This window comes from Lissotriton vulgaris, chromosome 1_1 (assembly GCF_964263255.1).
Source record: "Lissotriton vulgaris chromosome 1_1, aLisVul1.2, whole genome shotgun sequence".
Taxonomy (NCBI): domain Eukaryota; kingdom Metazoa; phylum Chordata; class Amphibia; order Caudata; family Salamandridae; genus Lissotriton; species Lissotriton vulgaris.
The window spans coordinates 1,533,365,826-1,533,392,158 of record NC_141685.1 but is presented as its reverse complement, the minus strand read 5'-3'; the positions used below and the strand labels follow the sequence as shown (position 1 = coordinate 1,533,392,158).

The window sequence follows — 26,333 nt, the reverse complement described above, 5'->3', positions numbered from 1 at the left end:
CAGCCCGTTGAGGATGTAGCACGGTATCGGCCACTGGCGTTTTGGCGATGTCTGTGGACTACACCGGAGCTCTCCCTACACGCTAAGGGCCTATTGGAAGTTAAAGGGTTAGGCGGTTCCCACAGGATCCCTTGGTTGGTGGAAATTAAATCAATACTGACCGATATGGGGATGGGGGATTTATGGGAAAACCCTTATACAGCTGTTTTTCCATTGAAAAAACTTCTTAGGGATGTGTATTGGGATAGGATCAAAGTTAAGAGATACCCATCCACGACATGCAGCCCCTTGACTGCAACATTTCTTGTTATTAAGGATGTCCCATGCCTGGAAGAATATTGGGACATTATAACGAAGCAGCAAGACCGTAAATTGTACCATCAGCTTAGAGTAGGCACTCTACAACTATGCTGGCTAACGAGCAGATGGAAGAACTCAGGAAGTGATAAATGTCCATTTTGTTAGGATCAGTTTGAAATGGTTGATCACTTCCTTTTTGTCTGCCCGGAGTATCAACAACCCAGACGCTTGTGGTTAACACCTGTTTGTCGGTTAATGGGAAGCAGATCGGCGCAGGTTGCAAGTAGAATCTTGAAATCTGACACCTCTACTCCAGTGGTTATAGGTGTAGTGAAATTTGTAAGTTGGGCCTGGGTACTCCGGATCCGTAAGATCAGTCCTTAATTTGTGGTGCACATGACATCAACGGTCGACCCAGCGGAAGTAGGCATCCCACACTAGTTAGGGATTTTTGACTGATTGGGATTTTATTGTTATACATTTAGCTATCAAAGTCTTTTGCTATTTTATATTTAATACGCTTTTATCAATTATTTTACTATTTTATATCTATTTATATTTTATGTATCAACATACCTGGAATTATCAATTTAACTGTGTATAATGAGGATGATTTGTATAGACTATAGATTGTATTTTATAGTATGTCTTTTATGATGAAAATTCAAAATAAAGATTTTTTGACTGACTGACTGGCTGATACATAAATTTCTGGATGGTTTAGCAGTAACAGATTTCGAAGCCGCAACTTGGAAAATGGAAATGTTATCACTTTCTCTGCGATCATAAGAAAGGGTGACCTGGTATAAGAACATGTTACTATGAGCATCAGAGCTAATGACAGGCATTTGTACATTTATATGACTCTAGTCAGGAAATATCAGCTACACTTCTTAAACAGATTTAAACAAATTTTTCAGTTTTGATATTAATATAAGAGGATGGTAATGCAGATCAATTGTTTCACATATAACTGGTAAAATATTTTGCTTTGATTAAAGCAAATTGTAACAACAGCATAAAGAACTTTGAGTCTACACCACAGCCAGATAGTAAGTTCCAGGGAGATGATAACTGATCCAGTAGTATAATTAGAAATATTTGACAATGCATATTTTCGTGCTAGTTATTCAATATAGTCGGTATAACTAATTTCATTAGTTAGACACTGCAGCTGTGTCCAGTAATAGTGATTAAACGTTGGTACTAGAGCCAACATTCGTCAAATATCTCTTTCAGAGAGAGTTAACGGCAGCAGGCTCTTTTGCTTTTCAACAGCTCTAAACGTTTTGTAGATTAGTGGAGCCTCTACCTGGCACTGCTGAGATCTGCTGCGTCTTGTAAGATTTTAGTTACCTGAGGCAGACAGTGGTGCTACAGGAGGTGCACAACAGCATTACGGCAAAGGCCAATCCACCACTTCCCTTGGGTTTGTAGAGATCAGAGTATATGAGAGAAAATGTGGGAAGGTGGATCAATTTCCATGGGTGATTGGGACCCAGGAGAGATGACAGAAGACAGATGAAAAGGCAGATGAGTAATCCTGATTCCACCATGTTATTGTGGAGTATGGAGATCGGAAGAGGTGCCAAATATACAACCAGAATTCTACCACAACCCTTGTCTGCAAAAAAAGTGTGTAATGAGGCACTTGAGAGACAATCAATGGCTAGTTCCATGCAGGAAGCGATAATATCTATGGTCTTAAAGAAAGATAAAAATCCCTTTTTGCCCGGCTATCTCACTCCTGAATTTGGATATCAAGATACTGAACGGGATTCTAGTGACCAGGTTGCTGTTCTGTATGTCTCATCTGGTGCACCCGGACCAATCAGGATTTATACCTAGGAGAAACAAAACTCATAATCTGAGAAGACATGAACATATATGTCATGCCCTGATAATTCAGACTGAGGACTGTGCCCTGGCTATGCTGGATATTGAGCAACCCTTCGACTCGGTAGAGTGAATATACATACAGACAGTCCTTCGAAAGATGGGGATGTGACAGGGGTTTCTCCGATGGGTTCAACTGTTATATATGAATCTGACGGCCCGGGTGTGACACAGGGGGTGGTGTCTGATCAATTCTTCGTGTCCAGAGGAACAAGACAGGGATGACCCATGTCACCGCTGCTGTTTGCGTTGGTGAGGGATCCCCTAGCGCCAACACTCAGAAAAAGTATGGAGGGATATGGAATCCCTTTGGTGGATACCATACATGTCATCTTCCTGTATGTGAAGGACATGTTAGTGTACTTGAGACATCCATCCCGAGTGGTTTCAATCCTTTCAAATGAACTACGAAGATTCTGAGAGTTCTCTGGAATTTGCATCAACCACAGTAAATGGATACTAGTCCCAATTGGGAAACTGGCACAGGAGGCAATATATACATACCCTGTAGTAGGTCTGCCTTGGAAAGTAGAGGGTATGAGGTACTTGGGAATTCAATTATGGCATTCGCCTCACTATTCCTAGAGCATAACATAGGGAGAATAATAGAAGGTGTACACGTCTCAGTGATATACTCAAAGTCCTTGCCTCTCTCCCTAATGGTAAAGGTGGCAATCATAAAAATGATACTACCCTGATGCCTCTACACTCTGTAACACTGCTTATATGAAGTCCCTGAGTTATATTTTTCGGTGTTAGATGTTTCAAAGGTGGAGTTGCTGTGGGGGAACAAACAGAAATTAATTTAACTAGACACCCTCCAACGAAAGTGGGTGGACTTTGTAGTGGAGATCCCTCATATGCATCTATATTATGTAGCGGCACAATTGCAACTTGCCGTTCATTGGCTGGAGGAAGATAGTAATTGGGCACCTATGGTGGTAGTGCCTTACCTGAGTTACTCATGATGTGAGCTGCGATTCTGAACGCATACCCATACATGATTAGATACGTGGCGAGAGTTTAGGAAGACACAGTTAATAGAGTAAACCGGAGGGCTCCCTATTCTGCTGACATGCCACTGTGGGTTGTAAGACCATTCAAAACAATTGTAGAGTCCATGTCCATCCAACGGTCGAAGGACAGGGAATGCCTTACAATGGGGGACTTGTACAGCAATGGCAGATTTATGACTGGGGAGGGGACTGCGACTATTTTTGAACTGGTAGCAGGACAATTCCGACAGTATGGAAAGATCATTGAAGTGGCAAGGGAGATATGGAATTCCTTCCCGGATGAACCCCCTTGTACAGCAGTTCTAACAACCTTATTGTCAATGGCGGGTGGGCAGTGCTTAATCCCCCATTCTATAGTGCCCTTCGAGACAATAATCTAGTCACTGCCCTGTCGGTACAGACACGGTGGGAGGAGGAATCGGAAGAACCCATATCAGAACGGGAGTAGGCAAGAGTGCGTGAAGGGGTCCGTGAAGTGAGTTCTAACGCACGTTTGAAGTTAATTCAGTGTAACATAGTACACCAAGTATATTTAACCCCATACAGATTAGGTCAAATTTATACGGAATGGTTGGACCTGCCCGGGGTGCAGGAAAACAGCAGCATGCTTCGTGCATATGATATGATATGAGTGTGTCGGAGCTTGGTTCCATTTTGGGAGGGAGTGTTGGAGCTAACACACAAGGCTACTGGGTGGTCAATCTCCAAGACTATATGTCAGTCCTGTTGGAGTTAATACCCAACCTGAAAAAGAAAAAGCTAAGTAGGAAGTTCATACTCCTGGCGTTGGTGATGTCAAAGAGAAGGATAGCAATCTTATGGCTCAGCCCGACTCCACCGCTTATATGTAACTGGTTGAGGGATATGGATGAGTGAGCAACAGCTGAACTGACTCAGATAAAACATATAAGGAAACATGATAGACTTGAGGAGGAAGCAAGATGTTTCTGATGTCCGGTAAAAGCGCAGAGCTCCAACATTACAATGTTTGTACACAGCTGTTGCCGTGAACAACATACCTCACGGAGCCCGAGGGGATTTCAATTCCCCCTGGCACAGTGAGGCCAAATTAGAACATTCTGCCCTCGAGTGGCAGAAAGTTCAAATAGCCTTAGAGCCCTCGACAGCAGGTTCTGCCGGCCATAAAGGCCCGCTCCCTTGTTAAAGGCCTTTGTCTTTCCTTGGGCCTTTAATTCTGGAGTGGGCTTTAATGGCAGGTTGAGCCCACTATGGCAGGCTCTAAGGCTATCTTTATACAGAGTGTAATGAATGGTTCAATTTGTACCATAAAATGTTTTATTTCGTAGTTGATGTCAATTAATGTTTATGTTGCAAAGTATTAAAAGCAGCAATAATTTCAGATACAAAGGTATTTCATGAGGTCTTTCAGAACTCTGAAGAATCATAACGTTCTGTGTTTCTATATTAGGTCCGGTCCAAGTTTCTCCAATCTAGATGCCAATGTAATAAACATGCAATATATCATGACCGAGTAGGGAGCTTTTCCTTGCCCGAATGGGGTAACCCTGAATATCAAAAGCAGAATCACAGAATAAAACCAAAACTGAGCTCCAAGAGACAGGTTTTTAAACAACACCGATATGTGGAAAGCAGAATAGGCAGACATTTTAACATACAATGGGGTATATGTTTAAGCCGCCATCGCCACAGGACCGTCACATTTTTTGACGTTCCTGTGGCAGTAGGGGCTTTGCTTTATGTTCAAGGCAGCGTTAAGCCACTTAACTTGGCTTAACACCCTTTCACGCTATGTTTAGTGTGAAAGGGGTGTGCAGTGGGTGTTGTGGTGGGCGTTCCACCACAACACCTATTGTATTTGACTTTGCCCCTTATGAACAAGTGTGGCGTACATAGGAGGCAGCGCCAAAATTAAGTTGGAGAAACGAGGAAAAATGCATTATTTCTCCACGTTTTTACTTTTTCCATGTGTGCTGCCTTGTTCAGCACACATGGAAAAAGCAAACCTCCATGGTTTGTTTATGTACAAGAAGGTGTCTCTTCCTGTACATAAACAAACAAATATTTTAAAAAAATTCCATTTTGTAACTTTAATGTGTGCTGCATTAAGCAGCATACATGAAAGTTACAAACTGGCATTTTAGGATCGTTTATGTGCAGTAAGGGACACCTTCTTACACATAATCAAGTCTACCGTGCACACAGGCACCCTAGCACTCTGGTGCAATGGTGCCTGCTATGATGCTAAGTTGTTAAACTTAGCGTCGTCGCAGGGGGAAACGCAAGGTTGCTCCACATTCTTATAGATATGGTGCAGCCTTGCGTTTCTGAAGTGGCCGATTGTGTTGTTAAGCCCAGGAAGCTAGCTACATGCTCCACCACATCATTGTACATATCCCCCAAAGTGTGTACTTGTACATTTGCATTTTGCTGAATGCAATACTGTATGTTTTCCATAAGTTATTTTACTTTGAGGTAGAAATTCAATGTAATACAGTTGCATTATTTTGAATAGTCTCTTCTGAATATATGTAAAGTTCTTCAGAAATCTCAGCCTTTTGTAAATTGATGCAGATAGTTTTGTAACAATCTCTATGGCTCTTGTGGCAAGTGCGTCGGGAAGGCTAATTAATTCACTGCACCCATTAAATGCTGCCAGTGCAGAGTTTGTTATTTACAAGTTCTGGTAAGTATCTTGCATTCCAATTTTTTCCCTGGAAAATGAAGAATTACTCCGGCACTCATGCACAGAATGTGATCACGAATGCCCCCTGTGCTCTTTTTCAAATGATGCCCTCTAAAGTAATTCAAGGCAGTTAGTTGATGATGAAAAGCAGAGGTCTCCGAGATGGGACAGTAAGATGGGCAACTGGGAACGTGAAAAGAGCTTTCAATGAAAAAGTATTTCATTGTGTCTTTTCTGATACTCATTTGTGATGAAGACAGGCGGGGCCATGAGCACTGACTGATCCTGATGAATGGCTATTAATCACTACTGTTTGTCTCTACTGGATACCCTGATCTGTTCCTTTAATAGAATATTTTGTCTATCAGGCCTACACCTTGCACCCTTTCCCTATTAGTCGGAAATAAGCAGGCACCAGCATACTCATTTATCCTTTATCTGCACACTTCTTTGAAAAACAATTGTGTCCCGTGGAAACATTCAGTGCTTGGGAATAGTAATCTTACAAAGTAATTGGCATGATTGAGTGAGGAGGCCATTAATGACCCGTGGGAGATATAGCGGTGAGCGAGTCATAAAATCCGTCCACTTCACTCATCAGTGTCAGAAAATGATATATTACACTACCCACTTGTGCATCTATTGTGTCCGCTATATTGAACAATAGAATTTGTAAGCAAAAATTGTCATGTGTTCCAGATACTTATGAGGGTAATACGTTAAAGTGCAGTGGGATGTGGTGAATGTCTTACTTAATCGGGTAACCTAATTGAGGATGAGGAATCCCATTAGAAGTGATGTGTAGCTGTGTCAGTGAAATGCATTCCGCTTTTAAAGGTGGAACGCACCAGGCCAGTATCATAATGGGTAGATGTGAAAGGGGTTCCAAGAACCTTCCAGCTCTTTTACAAAATATGACTTTTTGTAAAACATTCTATGATAACAAAAAAATAATGTTCATGGTTGTTCATTTGATTAATTATTTCTGAGATTTTGTGGTGTAGATACTGTAGGAAAGTGGATTATTAGTAGTTAGGGACATGCACCTTCAGCTAGTAATAACATCATAATCATTTACAAGGTCCAGTTAAGTCTCAAAAATGAATCCTTGCTCAACTCTTGGTAGCTTTGCAAACAATCAGTCAGGCTTAACGTAGGAGACAGGTATGTGTAAATCATTTAATATCACAAAAACAGTAAATAAGTTTATCCTGCGGAAGCAGAGTAAATTTCATAGACATACTCAAATATCCAATATAATATGAACCAAACGATATAATCATTTACTATCCAAGAGTTAGGGCTCTAAAACAACTTAGCAATCATGAGGTCCTCCGAGAAATCTTTGTAAGAGCTAAAAGGGACTCCGATAATTAGAGACTGATGCTATTTCCTTCATGAGGACCTGTAATGAAGAAAATGCCTAACAACAACAGTCAAAACACAAATCATGTCAATAAATCACGTCAATAAACTGTATATTTATCAAGGTATCTTTATCTAAATCATCAAATATGCATGGTGAATACCCAAAAAAACTTATAATTTTCATTACTTTTGTTATTTCAATGATTACAGGTAAATTCACAATAGAAAATACAGATCATGGTAGATACATGAAAAATCAATAACTAGTGCGAGGAGAGAGAGAAATGAAAAATACACATTGCAATTTCAGTATGCAATTCGAGATTCATACAAACCTAAGTTCAAAGAACTAATGCACAGCATGCAAAAGCCAGAATCAGCTAAACCTTCAGCCGAAAAGGTATAACTTGTGCAACATCACCAGCCGATAATGTACAAAGGATAATTCAGGATTGTTCAGCTCAGAGAAAGAGTCGAAGTATATCACGCCCAATATTGCAAGGAAAATAGTCAGCCAGTCACATCAACCATTGCGAGCAAGCATTCTTTTCTCAAAGAGTAATTATACCTCAAAATGTTCATCACTTCCAGCCCCAAAAATTTATCTTCTTCACAGTTTTACACATTTCCTATGATTAGGATCGATGGGGTGATCATTCACCAGTCTAGTCCATCTGGAACTTTAACAAGATGGTTTTTGTTCATTTGCAAAACGTCATGTCACCTTGGAAGTAGGGAACACATCGAAACGTTTTCATATCCACGCGCTCGCTTCCACGTTAGCTTGCAACATAGTCAATACAATTATTCATAGAGAAAAATACTCTAACCGTAGGAAGGAAACTCTAGTGACAAACATGCATTAACTGAAGCATATAGATCATCATTTTTAGGAAATATGAAGGACAAAATACATTCTTGTGATGCTTACGCTAGAAAAAAAAATAATTCACTAACAGGTTTTGAGGCCTTTATAGAAATACCAAAAGTCATCTTTTTCTAAAGGATAAAACACACCATTAGTAATAATATATAAGAGAATGCATAAGAAACCATATAAGAACTCATAAACAGTCTGATTTCAAATTTTAAAAGTATAAGCAATTACTTTTCTAATATGATTATCATGATCAAAGGAAACATAAGCAAGACTCATTTTACTTTACGCATTATCATATTTTTCTATAATTCTATTTGCAAGTTAATTTTGTACTATATTCTTTAGTACATTTAATAAGTTTATCTCTTGTGACATAATTATCTCATAATACCAGTTTGCAACCCCTCTGCATGCTTTTTATTGCAGTTGTTTTTAACTCTAAATGTGTTGTTTTACTCTTGCACGTTTTCACATTGCACTATTTAAAACTCCCACATGTTTCGAAAAACTACCACATTGTTAGTAATATTTCCAAAATAAATATTAGTACTCACTTAATGAGCAGACTTGATCATCAAGATTATTCTCAAATAATCATGCTCCCTCAAAGTAAAAGACACAACTCAAATGAAATCCAACACCAATTTATAACAATAGGGATTTTTTTTATCTCTAAAATGACACCGAAATGACAAAAATCCAATGTAGGGGACGAGAGATATGAATCTTAAAGATTAAAAAAAAATGTGTGCACTCTAGCGCCAAAAGTCTTAAAGCACTACTCAAGGCTATGTGATTGCACTGGAGCGGGACACAGTCAAAGTTTTAGGCCAACTTTGATGGAGCGCAGTTCTGATAGGATGACTGCTAGGTCCCGGTCAATAGTTTACCTTCAGACTTAGGGGCCTATTACGATTGCGGTTTTTCCGCATCCTCCGGGCCGGCGGAAGCCACCGCCGGGCCGGAGGATGCATAAAAACTGCAGCGGACCCACCAAAGACCCACCGCCACATTAGGATGGCTGGTAAGCTCTAATTTGGTGGCGGTGTCTCTCAGACACCCCCAGCCATATTAGGATGGGCTTTAAAAAATGCTTTTCCGCGGCGGGTTTTCCGCAGTGGAAAAGCATGTGGAACTTCACTGCGGGGGCACGTTGCGGGCCCCCTGGGTGAAGGGGGCGTGGGGGGTCTTTTTCTAGGTTTTTTCACTGTGTTACTCTGTGTGTATGCGTGTGTTTCACAAATCCTTTACTCATTGCCTCTTTAGATGAGCCTGACTGCTCTGTCCCAAGCTACCAGAGGTGAGCAAAGGTTATCTTCTAGGGTGTATTGAGCTTACCCTGACTAGAGTGGAGAATCCTGCTTGGCCTGGGTGCTTACCTCAGCCAACCAGGAATTCTTTTTCTAACAAGGCTGCTCTTGTTTTGAACACCAGGATACCCTACAGGGTAATAGAGCACTTAAATCCACATAACAGAACTATTGCAGTCAATTTAGAATAGTAGACCAATTCATGTATAGGTGGGCGGTAGAGGTTTTCCTCTTCTCACATTAGTTGTTTTCTAGAATCCTGTACAGAGCCACTCCAAATACAAAATCGTCATTATAATGTTACAGAATCATATAGCATAGAAGGGTAGAATGCAGGATGTTACTGGTTGTAAGAAAGCACAGCCAAAATGTAAATCACTCTAAATCCAAGGTCCTCATATTTTTAATTAATCCAGATGTGAGTTAACCCGGGAGTCAGTGGGATAAAAAAATCACATGGAACTTGTGAACTGTGACAGAAACTTTACATACTTCATGAGCAAGCATTTCATCGCCATGACAATGAGTATCAGTTTTAAGTTTTGTGATAATTTGCCAAGATACCTTTGGCTTCACAGTTATGGTTGCATAGCCTGTGGATGGGTTAATGTCATCTTAGAATTGCAGGCAACTACACCACTGGCACTATAAAGTGGTATTAGCCACAAGCTGGTGCATTGCAAAACACATAAAATATATAGAGTAATTAAAATGGATGTGTGCCCATGCCAGCCAATTTATGCATAGCAGTATTGACAATGGTGTAAAAAGCCTTCCCTATGGTGTGCCACTTCGACCGTCTAACGTCTCACTGAGGGTAAGCATTCATAAAAATGCTATGGTGTATAGTCATCTGCTATTAAAAGGCATTGAGGTGTAAATTTGGGATACGCGGCCATCAGGAAATGATGTGCACATGCTTAAGACAGACCTCACATCCCTCCTTCCACAAAACTATGTTTCATGTACTTTACATCTCTACATTTCTGACTGTTGGTCATTTGCCTTAAAGGCACAATTTTAGTTCAAACTCTTGTGCTCTGCCACGTTTGAGTCTTCCAAATTAGACTATGCCCAAGAGTTATACCTAATTCTAATGGATAAAGAAAGGGTTTAGTACTGTCGTGCTATATATATTCTGATAATAAGGCTACAAATGTTACATTTCCAGTAAGTAACATTTATTTCATGGCATTTAATAGCTAGTTCATTTATCAGAATTCTTTTAAATACTATAAAACAATAAATAATGGAAAAATGCACATTTACAACTATGCTCTTTTTCTAAGAGCACAATGTTCGGAATGAACATGAGCTGCTAATTTCCCTCTCTAATCACAGCGTTATGTTCCCTAGAACCATTAATTGTTTATCAAGTTCATGTTTCAAATGCATACAAAGGATGGATGGTTTATGTACACACATTTGCTCTGAATTCCCTTTCAATTTAGAAATGCAATTGCACTGCGCTGTCATCATAAAGTGCTTTTCTAAGAACATAAAATTATGGGTGACGTAAAACAAAGGTGTTCATTTTCAGGGAATCATCAAGAGGCTACATGGGACATTTCATAATAGAAGCCAGCCCATTAAACGTGCAGGAAGTAGGAGTGTTGTTCTCATTTTCAGTGTTCTATTTGAATGCAGAATATTTCACCACTTCTTCTAATATTCTCAAAAACACAATGGATTGCCCTTTTATTTAAAAGAAAGTGTTGTTTATTTGACGGCAGTAAACATACGTTTTGCTCTTCCTCTCTTGGCGTTGTGTAGTTCTTATTGCCTCAATTATTTTGCAGCTAACTGGAGAAAGGTTTCTGCAGTGCATTCATTATTTGGGAAGAATTATGAAGATGTAGGAAACTTAAACATTAAACCTGTGTGAGAGAGTACAGTCTTGCTGTGACCTGGAGATAATCTTCTAGAAAGTCAAACAACTGATTCCTACTAAGTAGACGAGTGTCTGTGAGAAATCCCTTTCTTACCCTATTAGTAGTTGAATAGGCAGCAACACTTCCCTTAGAAAGTAGATCTGGTATATCTACCGCAGTATCAGAAGACCTTACAATTAACAAGGAAAGCCTGAGAACCGCCCACAGCAGTTCAATTGAAATGAACAAAACGTAGTGATAACAATGACACAGAAATGGAGAGACAATCTCTTGTAGTAATCGAGAATCATGAAAGAAACACGTGGAGCTGCGTTGTATGGAAAAGGCAGCCTCTGGAAGAAAATAATAAACAAAACCATGTTAGCTGCAGTTCTCAGTAGCCGGTGTGGACAAAGGTGCATTGTTCCCTCCCAGGAATTTGTTTACAAGAGAATGTTTTTAGAGTTGTTTGTGAACCGTGAGTATCCCCTTAACTGATGCCGTCGGCCAACGGTCGTCACGAGCACTACCTCCCCAGTGCTGCGCACGAACGTTCAGCACTGGGCGCTGAACGTTCGACGCTCTGATGAGGTTAAAGTTACTCGCTCACATGAGCAGAAGTTCTTGTTTATGTTCAGTCCAATTGCTATGGAGCATAGACCAAATGAACCACAAGGTTTGTCCTGTTGCATTTTTTATCTATTGAATTCGATGCAAGGGCAGTGTAGCTCTGCATGGTTCTGATTCACTCTATGCCACTATGCCTCGTACTGCATCGGATCTGGCAAGGCTTTCAATCACAACCTGCACAGCTCGGCAGAACTCTGCAAAACTCTGCATCGCTCAGCATCAGAACTGGTGAAGCCTTCAGTCTGGAAAGGCACGGCTCTGCGTAGCTCTGCATGGTGCTCTGTCTGATCACTCAGCAAAGGGTCCAGTCCCTGGAGGAGAAAACTTGGGCATCGTGACTCCCACAGAAGCCATAAAGCATGTATGATATTCTGTACTTGTTGTAAGTGTGTTTTGCTTTAATTTACATTGTCAGCCATTGTAAGTTTATCTCTTCGTCTAATGCTTCAGAGTTATGGAACTCTGATTACCAAGCTTCAGCATAGAATGTGCATCTTTAATTTAGTGAAAACTGTTATTCTGTTGGATGCTTCGAAGCAGGTACTAGCTGGCTGAGGTGTTACCTTTAACTTAAATAAAGAATCCTTTTTTACACCTTTAACTTTTGTGGAGAATCTTTACAGCAGGCCAAGTCAGACCCACTTGGGTCTGGTCAGCAAAGAGGCAGGAAAGGCCTCAGGAAACGTGTTATATCCATGTACCTCACACAGGAGGTCAGCCACCTGACCCTTGGAGACATTTCTAGGGTCCTGGTCAAGCAGGTCCAGTCTTCCTTCAGGTTTCATACAGCGGGGCAGTGTTTCTTTTGTTCCACACTGGTCCAGGGATATTCTAATTTCAGATTATGGGGATGACACTTTTATGCTCAGTGCAACCAGTGGGTGGGGACACCTCTTTGTCTAACTCTAAAACTGATTCTGGTCAGTTCCCCCTTTCCGCTAGGCTTGACTCTAGTCTAGCTAGGGAAACAAAGGCAGGTGTTAGGTTCTTCTATGTGAGTCAGGCCAGGATTTTTAGGGACACAGCTCCTCCCCAGCCATCCTCTCAGTTAGACTCTCACCTTCCCACACTCCGGCCCTTTGTCTACTGTCTGGGGGAAATGCACATCACACCATAGGAAAGCTATTAACAGTCAATTGACACTGGAGTCTGGCAGAAAAGCATAAGTGACTGAGACAGAAAAATGCTCCAGGAGGTGGGGCGCCATCTCGCCCCAAACCAATTGCACTGCTGTGTGGCCTTTGCCGTAAATTATACTCCAATTTTAACTATGTAATCCTAGTAATTCTTTTAATTCTCCTCTGTGATATGGTTTCTCTTGCTTGCTGGTCCACACGTGGTCACTTTCTAAAAGTGACATGTTGAAAGTAATAGTTTATAATCCAACTGGACCATTAGGTTGGATTTAAAATTTCTTTTCTAATGAGTCCTTGAATAATTTTTCTAGCTAGTCCCAAATTGAGGTTATGCATTATAAGGACTTCTAATGTAAACCAGTGTTTTGCGATTGGAGAGTTACCTTGCCTCAGTGAAAAACAACGTTGGAGGTGTTGTACCACCAGGACATGTAAAACCTAAGTGCTTGTGCCCTACTTTTTATTACTATGCCGTATGGGCATTTTTGGCCAAACTTAGTGTTGATTTATAAGTACTAAAAAAGGAAGTTTTAGGCCTGACAAAAGGTTTATTTTTGTTACGTCAAAATGGCAGTTTAAAATAGCCCTATAGGCTGCAGTAGTAGCAGGATACATTTTTTACAGTGCTACTTTAGAGGGTGGCACAATGAATGCTTCAGCCAACTAGTGTCATTTAATTTACAGGCCATCGATACATGCAGTATCATATACTAGGGGCATATAAGTAAATTAAATGTGCCAATTGGATGTATTCCAATTTTACCATGTTTAAAAGGGAGTGCACACGCATTTTTCCTCTGGTTAACAAGAGTAAAGTTTGCAGAGTCCTATGGCCAAAAACAAAAAATGGGTTCACCAGAAGGGAATACCATTCAAAATATTATTGTTTTCAACAGCTTTACTTGGATTTCGGCATGGCATTTGCATCTCATATATCATTCAGAGTACCAGGGGGCTTTAGGAACTGTCCTTAAGATTTGCTTGATTCTAATAGTCATGATTGAGTCAAGAGAAAATGTAATGTAATCCAGTCATTATGGAGCTTGATTTTGAATAAAGCATCAGGGGCAGTAGAAGAGGCCCATAAGGTGGATTAAGATTGTGTGATGAAACCTTGAACTAACAACAGGAGAATTCAACCACATCAGATTTAGGGTTATGATAGGGCAGATCATTTCTTTCAAGAATACATTGTACACCACAATTGTCTGTACAGGCTAGCTGGCAAAAAGTTAGAAATTATCTTAATGTAGCTGATGAAATTATAGTCAGATGTTTAGACTGCTTCTTCAGACACCGCTCTGCACTGTCGATTTGCAGGGATGCCACATAGTCTCAAGTCCACAGAAGAGCATCCTGTTGAACCTGGGTTTTCTTTGTTGCAATGCCAACAAGGCGCTCTACACCCCCCAGCCAGGGAGAAAGGTCCAGCGGAACTGGTTGATGGCATTTTGTTAATTGTTTTTTTGCAGGTGGACTTGGCATCAACTGTTGCTCAGATGATCCACACTGCCCCACTTTATGACAGAGCTCCAGCAGGCAAGCCAGCCTCTTCTTAATAGGGCTGGACCCATTTGTCCTTGTAGGTCAGCAAGAATATATTTTGTATATTGAATAGCTGGGGATGCTATTTGAGCAAGTATAAACTCTTTCATCAAGCAGGCAGTCTTCTCTCTTCTCTACTGAAATCAGGTCTCACACCATGATAATGTTGTAGCAGTTTCTGAAATGTGAACCCATCTGTGATTGAAAACAATCCATGAGTAATTCAGGCTAATGTTCCTGTACATTGACTTAAATCTTTACTTTAGTGTGAGACAGTCTCTTTCCCACAAAAGTGAAGCCTGTAAATACATTTATATTGTGTCTGTGCTAGTTTACCAAAACAGCAGCCTTAAATCTTGATTATATTTCTCTCCTTTACTGTCCATATTGGGCCCAAGGCGAGTTCATGACTGCCTCCAGGGATACAAAATCTCCACTCCTCTTTGAACTCTATCTCCTACCCCATGAAGAGAAATGTATCACTAAGTGTGCGGAGACATTCCTTACAATGACACAAGTTTCATAATCCATTTGATATACATATGTAGCTTTGTAGATGGCTGAAATGGTCTGTAAGCCATTGTGGTGAAAAGATTTTGAAATTTGTCACTTGGCCACCTCACTGCAGGGATGATGAGGTGGGAAGTAGATCAATTATTGGTGCAGATAAAGTAAATGATTAAGCATCTAGTTCACTTTGATTAAACATTTAGAGATTCATTTAGAATTTGATGGAATGGAGAGCCCAAAGTTTATCCATAGGGCACCACCCTCACAGTTTGCTTGGCTCTCTGAGAGGTGAGCCAAGCACAGGGTTCCCCTTTGGCGACGCATTTGCTGTCTCCACTATCAGAAGCCCCTGACCTAATGGTCTATCTGCTACAAGACTGTTAGGTCACTGTAATGGTTGCTACCATAGAGTTTCCTACCCATGACTGCCTTGGGATATAGCAGTCCCAGACAGAAAAATCGATCAATGTCCCCATATACAGGGAGAAAACTCCCTGCTCATAACGGTAATTTATGTTTTCTGTTCCAAGAACAAATTCCCACTTTCTGAGTTTATTCTTGAATAACAAAAAAGGTTTTCTGAGTTGTTGCAGTAAATATTGCATTCTCTTGGAAAGCCTGTTTGCTTTCAGAGCAACTGCTACAGTAGCAGTTGTCCTGAAATCTTAGAGGTGCCCATCAGACAGGCTGAGATTTCTCAGTAGGGCATGGCGTCCTCTCCAGTTGGCTGGTAGGCCATCTAAATGACTGATTGTTTCTAAATGACTGATTGTTAGGAACAACTTTACAAAAGTTCTAGGGCCACATTTATGGGAATAGTGGCACAGGGCAGCACAGCATCTTACCAGCCCAGCGCGCTGCCCTGTTTCAAAGGGAAAAGGCAGGAGTGCACCATATTTATCCAATTGCGTGCACTACTGTCCTTTCCCCTTGCACTGGTGCCATTTCAGTAGCACGGGCATACTTGCACCATGGTGTAAGGGTGCCTGTGTTGTAGACAGGATTGGTTTTGTGCACCTTCCAGCCCAAAAACAATCCATTTTCCGCTTTCTTTTAAAAAAATATATATATTATTATTTTGTGCCATCAGGTACATCATTAAACAGAAAAACAGAATAAAAAGTATTCACATTTCTAAAATCCATGCTTAGCCTTTAAGGAAAACAGAAATAGAAAGCAAAAAGAAAGCAAAAAGAGCATCACATTACATTGTTTTCCTTTTTGCCCCACCCTGCACCTACAATCTTATTTTACCCTATTCCTATACTGTTCCCCAGCTCGCCATTGACTTTCTTCCAGCCAGTTTGTCATAGGTGCCCATATCTTATCCCCTTTCTTTCTGGCCCGATTTTCATAGTATATATATTCAGTAGGCAATGAAGCCAAAGAGTATATACCGGTGGTTCCGGGTCTTCCCAAGCTGTAGCAATTAGTAACCTAACGACCGCTATTGAAACAAAAACAAAATGCCTATATGCTGATACTAGTCCAATTGGGCTATCATATCCTAATAACATCAGCGGATCACTGATCTCGATTGCACAGTTAATCGATTTGTCCCAACATTTTTCTATACCCTTTTTTAAAGGGATCAGGGACTTGCACATATAAAACATATGAGTGGTATCTGCAGGGCTATGGTGACATCTAGGGCACTGATCGTTATCTCGTTTCCCCCACCCAAAAGGTTTTGCTGGAGTGTAGTATAGGTTGAAGAGGGTTTTATAATGTTGTGCTTGCAGGTTTGCAGCCAGAAATATATTCTTGCCCATTTTAATGACATATCTAGATCCTTATCGTCATCCCCTAGTTTCGATGCCCATTTTGTCTCAGTCTTCTCCAAATCGTCAGGTATTGTTTCCATTAGTGTTTTATAAAACTCCGCAATACTCCCATCTCCCCGATAAACCTTATACATTAAAGATAAGGCTCTGAGGTTTTCCTGTTTGCCGGCTAGATTCTTCATACACCCCCTTATTTGAATATAATTAAAGTATGATCTATTATTTCCTCTTTCAATGAATGCAGCACACATAGAAAGAGGAAACAACAAGGAGAAATTAAACATATTTCTCCTCGTTACGCCTCACCTGGAAATGCTTATCTTTTTGGCACAATACCAGTTTTAGTAAATCTGTGAATTTGTCAAAAACAATGGGATTTGCCTGAGAACACATCAATACACAAATTGATGGCCGTCTGAATAGGCACATCTTTGATTCGTACTTCATACCTGTTAGAAATGGGGTCTCTACTTGGCAGTGGTTTGCACCCTGTCCCAGTAGGCACCTTCACTCTAGTCAGGGTAAGGGAGTCACACAGCTAAGATGACACCTGCTCACCCATTTTGTAGCTTGGAACAGGCAGTTAGGCTTCTCACATAGGCAATGTGTAAAGCCTTTGTACTCACACACACACTAACACAGTGAAAACACTATAAAAAGAGTCCACACCAGTTTAAAAGAATAGAAAATATTTATCTGAATAAAATAGGACCAAAACACCGAAACTCCAACATACAAAAGTCTAGATTTCACTTTTAAACGATTAGGAAAGTTAGTGAATAGAAATCAACGGATGCATTCATTTTAGCACCTGAGATGCAACAAAAATCAAAGACTGTGCAAGGCGCGGGGGAGGTGAGTGCCGGAAAAACATAGTAATGCTTTGGTTCCTTACTACACAGAGGAGGTGATGCTTTGGTTCCTTACTAGCAGGGGAAGTGATGTGTTGGTTCCTTACTGCTAGGCAGGGGAAGTGATGGGTCTGTTCCTTACTCGACAGGAGGGATGCTTTAGTTCCTTACTAGCAGGGTAGGTGATGCATTGGTTTCCAGAAGCGCGACCTCGGTTCCTTACTTCGGTGCGGTGTCGATGAAGAATAGGCGCCCAGGGATGATGCGTCAAAAATCCAGACTCACTGTATACAAGCAACGATAGCAATGCAGAAGCTGCATCAATGTCCCACCCACGAAGTGGGCGCTGCGTCCATTACTCAGCGATTAAGCAGGTGCTGCGTCGGAGTCGGAGCAGGTTCTATGGACATCTGTGACACTTTGCTTGAAACTCATGCTGCTGTGAGTTTTATGATGTGCTGCAATGGCGAACTGGAGCCAGCAGTGAAAGCCATGGTCTTTACGTTGAGTGGGAACCACTCTTCGGGGCAGGCAATATTTTGTACTAGTGCATCAAGAAAACAGGGACTGGGGGTCGATGCACGGAATTTCTCCTTAAGCTCACCAGGTTTAACTTCCAACGGTTCAATGAACTGTATTTGGCACCACTTGGCAAGTCAGGACTCTGAACAGAAGAGCCCAGGCATTGGTAGGTGAAGGTTTTGATGACTCTCAGACTTCTTAACAGGAGGCAAGAACACACAAGTCCATTGAGAACCTTGGAAGCAGGATACAGAAAATAAAGTCCAGACCTTTTACTCCCAAGGCAGAAGAAGCAAGCAGCGGGCCACAACAAGAAAGCAACAGGCAGAGAGGCAGTCCCTCGTACATCTTCCAGATCTTTTTCTTGGCAGAATATTTTCATTCCAGAGGTGTTCTGATTTTGTAGTGTCAGAGGTCCAATACTTATACCACTTTCTGCCTTTGAAGTGGGGTAGGCAAACGTCAAAGGAAAGTCTTTATAGTGTACACGACCATGTCTTTCCCTGGCCTGGCTCCAGACACACTACAGGGGGATGGAGACAGCTTTGTGTGAGGTCAGGAACAGCCCTATTCAGGTGTCAGTGGAAACTCCTCCCACCGCTCTAGCTCAGGAAGACCAATCAACCTGGTGATGACACATCAGGAAATGCAAGGCACACCTCAGCTGCTTTTCTGTGACTGTCTAGATTGAATGCACAGGAGCTCAACTGTCAGCCAACTCAGAACTTTACTCCACAAACAGGCAGAGGCACAGAAGGGTTAAACAAGAACATGCTACTTTCTGGAAGTGACATTTTCAAACAGGCAACCAACTTCACCAAAAGATGTATTTTTAAATTGTTACTTCAGAGCCCCCAAACTCCAAATTTTTGTCTGTTCACAATGGGAAAATACACTTAAAATATATTTCAAGCAAATGCCAATGTTACCTTATGGGAGAACGAAATTAGCAGTATTTCACTATTAGGACATGTAAAACACACCAGCACATATCCTACCTTTTATATGCACTGCACCCTGCCCATGGGGCTGCTGTCTGGGCCTACCTTAGGGGTAACTTACATGTAGTAAAAGGGAAGGTTTGGGCCTGGCATTAAGGTGCACTTGCGAGATCGAAATTGCAGTTTAAAACTGCACACACAGACACAGTAGTGACAGGTCTGAGACATGTTAGTAGGGCTATTTCTGTGGGTGGCACAATCAGTGGTGCAAGCCCACTAGTAGCATTTGATTTACAGGCCCTGGGCACCAATGGTGCACTTGTATTACAGACTTACTAGTAAATCAAGTAGGTCAATCATGGAGAAACCAATTATCATTACATTTTTCACTGGGAGCCCTTGCACGTTAGCACTGGTCAGGAGTGGTAAAGTTCCCAGAGTTCTAAAACCAGCAAAAAAAATGCAGCACACAGTCAGAAACAGGATGTCAGAAGCACAAAGACTGGGGAAATCACACCAAAAGATGCCAGGTCTAACAGTGCCCCTCAAAAGATGTGTGTCAACCTACATTACTTCTCTACTCCAAAACTGGGCAATTACAAGAAAAAATATAAAAAGGCTGTCATTGGCAATCCAACTTCTACCCAGATGGCTATTCATAAGGGAAGGGTAGGAATGTGGAGGGTGATTCTCCTTTATGAAGTAAGTGATACATGCTTTTCCCAGGACAGATAACCTTTCTTCTTTGTTTGGCAAATTAGTTTTCTTCAGTAACCCTGACCACTGTATTTGTTTCTGAGGGTTGCTGATAAACACATGGTCTTCTTGTAGGAAGGCAACAATTATAGTAAACTGATTGTAGAAAAGACCAAAATGTGAGTAAGGCTCCATTACCATGAGGACTTGAAACCAAAAAACATAGTATGCTAACCCCTACTGCCAGAGTTATATATACCATATATTACTTTTAGAGTGTTGCCCACCTCTGAACAGATCACGGGGCACAGAATCTCCCTGAATTAGATAAAGTAGGAGGCATTACACAGCAATTGAACATGTGGTTTACCTACACGTGTGTTATGTCACTCATCCGAGCATGTAGTAGTGTGAGAATTTGTGCAGTGACATGTGTACCACAATTAGGTTTTAAATATTTTAGTGTTTTCTGCATTATACCAATGCAGTATATGTATTCTTCATTAGTTATCTGACCAAACCTATATCTCTCCACTACTAAATCAGTAAAACTATCTTTCTCCTCATAAGGAGACGTAGGTCCTTCCTTTGATGTATCACATACATTACCTATAGTGATTCTAAGACAAGCCCTGATGAATGTCTGAGATCTAGCTATCCGAGTAGAGAGCAGAAACATGTTGGCACCTAACAACGTCCTCTGAATACACTTTTCTAAGTATTGTTATACATACCAGGGGTACCACCTAAAAAAGAACCCCTGTGGTTTGCCATAGCTATTCTTAGTTTATATTCCTGGATCTCAGATGTAACCCGACTAGTAATTTATAAGAACTCCCTCATGATAGTCCCACATGAGGTTTAAACTTTAAATCCACCCCGAAGCACCATCTTACCAGGATGGGATGAGGTAGCCTATTATGAAGCATGTAACATTACGTGACTGAACCCACCACTTCAAATTCTTGGAATTGCCCAGTTTTGGAATAGGGAAGTAGTGTAGGTGGACCCGAATCTTTGGAAGGGCATGAATCACAGATGTGCCGATCCAGCAGGCCACTGCGTCAAATTGTGTTTTACTAGAGGCAGATGCGCAGTCGATCTCAGCCTCTCTTACTCTCTTAGTGATATTGAAGATTTGCATGTGAACACCCACTGCAAAGCCCATGGAACACCTTCGCTGTCCAGAGTAATGCAACGCAACAATCTGCACTGAGTTGCATTACTCCGTATTTATAAAGCCATTAAAGTCGATGCAAAGTGCTTTGTGTGGCTTCATGAATACAACTTGGATCTTTGTGTTGTGCATGTACCATGTTGCGTGGTGCAAGCATGATGCAAGACCTCCATAAATATGCCCCCTTGAGACCACTTGGTGTCTTTATCAGTTTGCTTCATTTAAAAAAGGAGGTTTAGCAACAATTGTATATTAAGTCCAATGTCACCTTAAAACTTCAGCTGGCTACACTTTTTTGAATTAAACATGGCAGCCTAGTAGCTGCAATAGGAAACTAATGTATTTTTCAGATGTATACATCGATTAGCCATGTTTTATATTTTGATGCACATTTTACGATGACTTAGAAGAGTGCTAAATGTGTCATTTTAAATTCTAGAAAAGGTGGAATTTATTTAAGACAAAAGCCTTACCTGTGCTGCCAAGACCTTGCGTAAGTCCATGTTGCATTTTTTCCCAAATGTAAGTTGAGAAACAAGAACATCTGGCTTGTACCTAGGATTTCATCTTTTATTCTGTTCGTGCTGCCTGTGTCGTACGAGCAGTTCAAATGTGCCAATTTGAAAAGAACATTGGGGCATATTATCAAGGGGGTTTATCTCCGCTTTTTTGGCTTTAAAATCCAAGAAAGCGGAGATAAAATTATCTCCCTATTACCTAGCTGTCGCTAACACCAGTTAGCGACAGCTAGTAGGAGATAGCGACCATCTTGGGCCTCACTTTGCATGTCAGTGATATTTATCACTAATGACATGCAAAGTGGGCGTGCCAAGATGTTAGCGACTGAAAACAGTCGCTAACATCGCTATCTCCTATTACCAACTTTTGGAGATATTCGCGCTAAGCGCGAATATCTCCAAAAGCTAACACCTGCCCTGAGCAGTTCTTAGCCATGTTATCCAATGGGAGGTGGATAACATGGCTAAGAGCATTAGCTCGGTAATGCATGAATATCGCTGACTTTTCAGCGATATTCATGCATTGCGGCGATTTTTATGGCATTCGCGATAAACCTTGGTAGTACCAAGGTTTATTTGCGGTACAAATCGCCGCAGCTCAGCGGTAAATTTTTGTCTCTAACCAAGCAATAGCGATTGCGGTACAAATCGCCGCAGCTCAGCGGTAAATTTTTGTCTCTAACCAAGCAATAGCGATAATTATCGCTATTGCTTGGTAATATGCCCCATTATTTTTAGATTTAGGGATGGGGGCATGCTGTTGGGACAATAAGCGACCTTAACTGTCTAGATGTCGAAAAATAGTTATGCAGTGTGCAAAAATCAAAACAATTCAGGGGAAGATTAAACTGTCGCGTTTCAGGTTCAGGGAGGGCCAGGCAGTTCGGGCAGAACTGTTCCAGTTGAAACAGGGTCAAGACTGATTGGAATATGGCTGGGTCCTAACTGAGTTGGATTGGCGTGTAAAAGAAATCACCAGTAGCTGAAATTAATTCATAGAATCCATCCATCACTATTTTGTATATTTCACACACGAGAAAAACAGCATTTGGAGAGTCTGGTTTTGTTAGATGCAGTGATGTTTTTATTAACCTTAAGGTTGTCATCTAATCAAAGTGTCCAACCATCTTGCGTCCCTCCATAAAGATAAATGCACTTATTTAAATTGATCTTCAAAGCCAAATGGACTATTTTCGTTGGCAAGTTCTCAAAGTTTGATGTTTGGGACACAAAAAAAAACAGCTACTGAAGGCTTGCAATTTGACGGGACGGGAGTCTTATGGAAGTGACACCTCCAGCGGAGTTTTCCCGCCTATTTGGTGACTACGCTTCTATGTATAGAGCAAAATCCTGAACACAGTTTAAGGCCAACTGAGTAGAGCAGCAGGCCTGGCCGGGACGCCGTGTAATAATGAGCGCCCTTCATTAACTGTGCTTTACGGGAGATAGCGTGGCACACACGACTCAGTGCAAGGCCTGTACTTTTATCTCCAGGGAGTGCTCCTAATCATGTGGCTGAGAGTGCAGAGGCATTCAATGGATGCTTTCTGTTTCGTCGACGTCGTTTATTAAATTTGGTTGGTGCAGCATGCCTATATGATTTCAAGTTTTAATGTGAATTTAGAAATATGCGTGGGTGAAAATAGAGTAATGTGGCTAATCATGTGCAGCTCTCTGAATGTGTCTCATTTTAAACGACAGGATATTATTCAGCTTTTGCATTCATTTACATAATATTTTCATGAATGTTATTCAAGGATAAACCTTCTCATTGGTTGTCTGTACTATGTACACTTTGGAAGATGTTCTCTCCCCTACAGTCCTAAAGTGATGTTCATTTTTTAAAAAGTTATTGAGAAATATTGAGAAATACCTAATTGTCTAAATAATAATTTGATGAATCAAAAAAAAAAAAGAAATTGGGATAAAATAATGAAATAATTGAATCTACAGGTTTAAGACCAAATCACATAAACTGTTCTGTGTAAATTTCCAGTGTCATTTTTACTTGGTGGGGGGGGGGACAAAATTGCCACGCCAGCACAAATGCATGCATTTTTACGTTTTGCCTGCACTTATATCCAGAAAAATAAATCTTAAAAGGGGCTTAACACCCACCCCTTACTTACCTGAACTTACATTAGTTTATTCCAATGATGCTCAAATTTACGTTCTTCTGATTAGCCAGCACATCGTTTGCTTTCCCTTCCTGCTTTGCTGTCCATTCTGTTGTGTGGAGCCTGGCCCAAGTACAACTTGTGGTCACTGGCCACTAGCTACTGGCCAATGTCCTTCCACTGGCTACTCGCTCTGTAGATATTTCTCTATTCCATTTACAATGTGCACGCATGAATTTGCAGAGCGAATCTCTCCTCCCAGCTTGTTGTCACCCTCCTCTCCCACATGCCTGCAGAGGTACATTTTAAAAAATGTTATTTAATTGCATCTTCTGTAAACTCAACATCTTTAAATTACAGGCAAATCACTTAGGGGCATATTATCAAGAAACAACGTTAAAATTATTGCCGCTTTAGCGGCCGAGAACTGCCACTAAAGCGGCGATAATGGGCTTGATAATATGCCCTTGTGTATTCCCATAGAAGCCCATGTTCTGGTGTGAACATGGACTTCTGTTGGAATTCTTATGGGCATATTATGAAGCCCATTATCGCTGTTTATCGGCAGTTTTCTGCCGCTAAAACGGAGATAATTTTAACGCCGTTCTTGAGAATATGCCCCTTAATCTCCCTGTGCCTGCCCGCCCTTGTTTATTTATTTATTTATTTATTTGTGGTTTTGTATAGCGCTAGAATCACTCCATCAGGCGTATCTCTGCGCTTTTGACCGGTAACTCCACGAACATATTGATATACTGAGATGTTTAGATTTGATTTTTGAATAGAATGGTTTTTAGTTGCTTACGAAATGTTAAATGTTCATTACATTGTCGTAAGGTCAGAGGCAGTTTGTTCCACATCTTTGGGCCTAAAGTGGATAGAGCTCTACCTCCATGCCTGGCCTTTTTGACATGGGGGACCACAAGTAAGAGGTTGGTACTTGATCTGAGGGACCGCGCTGGGACATAAGAAACAAATCTCCGTTCGAGATAAGTAGGTCCCTGTCCGTTCAGACACTTGTGGATTAAGCAACAAATTTTAAATTTGGCCCTTTGTCTGACTGGGAGCCAGTGCAGTTGCTCAAGGAGGGGTTTGGAGGGAGTTCTCGGAGGGGCATTCAGAACAAGGCGAGCTGCCGTGTTCTGAATGACCTGCAGTTTGTCTAGCACTCCTTCATTGGCTGAGATTAACAGACCATTGCAATAGTCTATCCGACTCAGTATAAGTGCTTGCACCAAGGTTTTCCTCACTGAGTTGGGTAGAAGAGGGAAGACTTTGCGAAGCAGGCCGATAGTGTGGAAGCATATCCCTGATATGTAACTGGTATGCTGTTTGAGAGACAGATCATGGTCCAGTCTAATGCCCAAGTTCTTCACAATCTTCTTGGGTTCAGGGACAGCCCCCAGCTCAGCAGGCCACCAATCCGGAGTCCAGAGTATCTTAGCTTCTCCAAACAGCATGATCTCCGTCTTGCTGACATTGCATTGGAGGTAGTTGGAGGACATCCAATGTGCCACTGCTTTCATGCCAGCTGAGAAAGAGTTCCGAACTTCGGCGGAGAGAGATTTGAAGGGAAACAGGAGTTGAGTGTCATCTGCGTAGGATACAGGGACAAATCCGTATCTGCGCAACACTCCTGCCAGGGGGGCCACGTAGATATTAAAGAGTGTAGGGCTCAAACATGAGCCCTGTGGCACCCCCTTAGAAATCTCAATTTCCGCCGAGCGATATGTGCCCATGGTGACTCTCTGGGTACGATCAGCTAGGAAACTCTTTAGCCATTCCAGGGCTTTGTTCTTAAGGCCAGCGCTCGACAACCGTTGAATTAAGATGGAATGAGATACGGTGTTGAACGCTGCCGATAGATCTAATAGAACCAGGATGACTGATAGGCCCTTGTCCTGGTAGGCATGGAGATCATCAGTAACAGACAGCAAGGTGGATTCAGTACTGTATTTGGGGCGGAATCCAGATTGGGACTCATCCAAGGCATGTACTTGTTCAATATGTCTAGATAGATGTTGATTGACATATTTTTCTGTGACTTTCCCCAAGAAAGGAAGCAGAGAGATGGGTCTTAAATTTGTCAGGTCAGACTAATGGTAGGGCGGTGTTCTTCCTCAAAGGTCTGACAAGAGCTCGCTTCCATTCTTTGGGGACAGTGCCTGAGATGAGTGAAAGGTTCACTAGTTCTGTGATCAATGGGCTAAGGTGTTCATCCAAAGTGGGTATTAGTCTGGCTGGTATAGCATCCTCTGGGCTACCACTTTTGATTTGTTTTATAAGTCGCGATATTTCTTGAGATGAAACAGGGGGAAAGATATCCAGGGATTGTGAGTCTGGTGTAGAGTCAGAGAGAGTAGGTAGGGGGTTCACCGGAGTAGTAATTGAAGCCTGATTGGTACATAAAATCTTATCGTAGATTTTATCTATTTTGTTGGTGAAGAAACATGAAATCTCATCACACAACTGTTGGGACGAAGTATCAGGAGCTTCACATGCTGTTGGTTTAGCAAATGTCTGTACTATTTGAAAAAGAACTCGAGGGGAGTTTCCAGCTTCTTGTATTTGGGTAGCAATATGTGCTTTACGCGCGCAAC

The 26,333-nt window shown here is 41.4% G+C and overlaps 1 protein-coding gene across 2 annotated transcripts in view; it reads left to right on the top strand.

Moving 5' to 3' along the window:
* The window catches only part of MGAT4C (MGAT4 family member C), a 1,083,724-nt gene that overhangs the window by 513,169 nt on the left and 544,222 nt on the right, over nt 1–26,333 (top strand). The gene's annotated exons all lie outside the window — the stretch shown is intronic.